Here is a 4,040-nt window from a genome sequence, read left to right as displayed (position 1 = left end):
TTAGAACTACTTCACCAGCCTTAGTTATGTAACTGTAACTCCCCTGTTCATCACCTTAAAAAATGACTTCACCATTCTGTACCTTTCTCTGTGCAGTCCTTTCCTTCTCTCTCCCTGGATGTTAATTATAATGATGCTAAAAACTATTTTACTGCCTTCATCTCTGGCTGGCAACAGATTCTGAAAATTCTGCCAACCCTGAGGACAGATTGTTGCTCAGAGGCCTTCTAGGTGGATAGGTTGTGTGATCAAGGTGGGTGGAGGGAGCGTGTGTTTTTGTGTTGAATTTGAGAAGGGGCTGATGATCTGGCAATTTACAATTTGGTTAGGATGAATATTTTCTATTTTAAATCCCATTAATTTAATTCAATTTCTCTTTTTTATGCCTCAATTTTTATGCCTTCATTCCCCAGAAGAGTCTCAAAAACAAATGATAGAGAGACAAAACTTTGAGAGGCCATAAACGCAACAGATTCATTTCACGGCACTGGCATATCATGACTTGGGTGTGGTTAAGATGAGGGACGGATTGTCAGCTATACATAGCTTCCCAAGGTGTGGTGGTAACAAAAAAATGACACTATTTCAAAGTTCAAATTAATAGCATTAAAAAACATTCCATCTAGCAAGAAGAGCCTGGAATGATGTATGCCATGCCCTAAAAACAAACAACTATCAACCAAGAATACTGTACCCAGCTAAATTCTCCTTCATAACCGAGGTCAAATAAAAACCTTCCATAGCAAAGAAAAATTGAAACAATACATCTCCACCAAACCAGCCCTACAAAAGATTCTTAAAGATGTCCTACACATAGAAAACCAACAAGACCAAAATAAAGGCCAAGAAACTGCACCCAAACTGAGAATCCAAGAACCATAGGAAGAACCCAGTTTTCGCAGCCCCCAAGAAGGTGGATAACATGGCAGGAACTCCCAAATACCTTTCAGTCCTTTCTCTTAATGTTAACGGACTGAACTCTCCAATTAAGCGACATAGACTGTCTAGTTGGATTAAAAAACAAGACCCTTCTATCTGCTGCCTTCAGGAGTCACATCTTGCCCGTAAAAACAAACACATTTTCAATGTTAAAGGTTGGAACAAAATCTACCAAGCAAATGGCCCCCATAAACAGGCAGGAGTTGCAATCCTAATATCAGGTAAAATAGACTTCAAATTAAAATTCCTGAGAAGAGATAAAGAAGGTCGCTACATACTAATTAAGGGATCTCTCTTTCAGGAGGATATTACAATTCTAAATATCTATTCGCCAAACAATGGAGCACCCAAATTTATCCAAGAAACACTACTTTCCCTCAAATCCCATATAGATCCCAAGACATTAATTGTTGGGGATTTTAACACACCACTCTCCCCACTAGATAGATCAACTCGGCAAAAACTCAACAGCGAAACCGCAGATCTAAACAGCTGCATAGATCAACTAGACTTAACAGATATCTACCGAACATTTCACCCAGCAGCATCAGAATACACGTTTTTCTCAGCAGCACATGGAACATTTTCTAAAATAGACCACATTTTAGGCCACAAAGCAAACTTGTCTAAATTCAGAAACATTGAAGTTATACCTTGCATTCTCTCTGACCACAAGGGAATAAAATTAGAACTCAACACCAAAAGCCACCAAAGAAAGTCCGGTATCACATGGAGGCTGAACAACACACTGCTGAATCATGAGTGGGTCATGGAAGAGATTAGAAAGGAAATTCAAATGTTCATGCTATTCAACAAAAATGAACACACAAATTACCAGCTCCTCTGGGACACAGCGAAAGCAGTACTCAGAGGCAAGTTTATAGCTCTGAGCTCCTACATCAACAAATTGCAGAGATCTGAAACCAACAATTCAATGACACATCTAAACCTCCTTGAAAAAGAGCAGCAAGATAAACCCCAATCCAGTAGATGGAAAGAAATAATTAAAATTAAATCAGAATTGAATGAATTAGAATCCAAAAAAACTATAGAAAGAATCAACAAAACAAAGAGTTGGTTCTTCGAAAAAATTAACAAAATTGACAGACCCTTAGCAAATCTTATCAGAAAAAGAAGAGAACACACCCAAATTAATAAACTCAGAGATGAGAATAGAAATATCACCACGGAAACAACCAAGATTCAAAACATTATAAGGGAATACTTCTCAAAACTTTATGCTAATAAGTTTGAGAACTTGACAGAAATGGACCTCTTCCTAGCAAATATTGACATGCCAAAACTAAACCAAGATGAGTTAAACCAGCTTAACAGGCCCATATCAAGCATTGAAATAGAAACAGCAATAAGAGACCTCTCATCTAAGAAAAGCCCAGGACCAGATGGCTTTACAGCGAAATTCTACAAGGCCTTCAAAGCAGAGCTCACACCAATACTCCTCCAACTCTTCAATGAAATTGAAAGAGAAAGTTCACTACCGAACACATTCTATGAAGCCATCATAACCCTCATCCCAAAACCAGGCAGGGACTCATCAAAGAAAGAGAACTATAGACCCATTTCTTTGATGAACACTGATGCAAAACTTCTCAACAAAATTTTGGCCAACCGACTTCAGCAATTCATCCAAATAATCATACACCATGATCAAACAGGATCCATATCAGGGATGCAAAGCTGGTTCAATATACGCAAATCAATTAATATTATTCATCACATCAACAGGAGCAAGAATAAGAACCATATGGTTATCTCAATAGATGCAGAAAAAGCATTCAACAAGATCCAACACCCCTTTATGATGAAGGTTTTGGAAAAATTAGGAATCCATGGAACATTCCTCAATACAATAAAGGCTGTATATGACAAACCTACAGCCAGCATTATACTTAATGGTGAAAAACTAAAGCCATTTCCTCTTAACTCAGAAACAAGACAAGGATGTCCACTATCTCCACTTCTCTTCAATCTATTAGAATGCCTAGCTACAGCAATAAGACAAGATGCAGACATAAAGGGGATCCAAATAGGGAAAGAAGAAATAAAACTCTCCCTCTTTGCAGACGACATGATTTTGTATTTAAGGAATCCCATAGACTCCACTCCTAAATTACTCAAGCTGATTCAAAACTTTGGCAAAGTAGCAGGGTATAAAATTAACCCCCAAATATCAATGGCTTTTCTGTATGCCAACAATGAGAAAAGTGTGGCTGAAATTAGGAAAGCAACTCCATTTGTAATAGCCCCACAAAAAATAAAATACCTAGGAATTAACTTAACCAAAGAAGTGAAGGACCTCTATGATGAAAACTTTAAAATCTTGAAAAAGGAAATCAACACAGAACTTAAAAAATGGCAAAATCTCCCATGCTCCTGGATTGGAAAGATTAACATCGTGAAAATGTCAATACTTCCCAAGGCTATCTACAAATTCAACGCGATACCTATCAAAATTCCAACCTCATTCTTCAAGGAAATAGAAGAGGCAATCCAAAAATTCATATGGAACAATAAAAGACCCCGAATAGCAAAAACGCTCCTCAATGGAAAGAACACTGCTGGAGGAATATCAATACCAAATTTCAAACTCTACTATAAAGCCATAGTAATCAAAACAGCTTGGTATTGGCATAAGAACAGACCTCAGGACCAATGGAATAGAATTGAAAACCCAGAAATGAACCTACAGACCTATAGCCATCTAATCTTCAATAAGGGAGCTAAAACAATAGAATGGAAGACAGACAGCCTCTTCAGTAAATGGTGCTGGCAAAATTGGTTAACTACTTGTAGAAAACTAAAGCTAGATCCTTATATATCACCAGAATCAACTCCAAATGGATCAAAGACCTCGAAGTCAAAGCAGACACTCTGAAAACATTACAGGATGGAATAGGAGAAACCCTAGGTCTCCATGGCTCAGGCAGAAATTTTCTGAATAGAGACCCAGAAACACAACAAATCAAAGAAAGGTTGGACAAATGGGATTGCATAAAGTTGCAGAGCTTCTGCATGGCAAAGGACATAGCTAGCAAGATCAATAGAAAGCCCATGGACTGGGAGAAGATCTTTACTAGCCA

This window comes from Dipodomys spectabilis, unplaced genomic scaffold (genome assembly GCF_019054845.1).
Source record: "Dipodomys spectabilis isolate Male_0828 unplaced genomic scaffold, ASM1905484v1 ptg000197l, whole genome shotgun sequence".
Lineage (NCBI taxonomy): Eukaryota > Metazoa > Chordata > Mammalia > Rodentia > Heteromyidae > Dipodomys > Dipodomys spectabilis.
The sequence above is the reverse complement of the archived record's forward strand: the minus strand, read 5'-3'. Positions refer to the sequence as shown.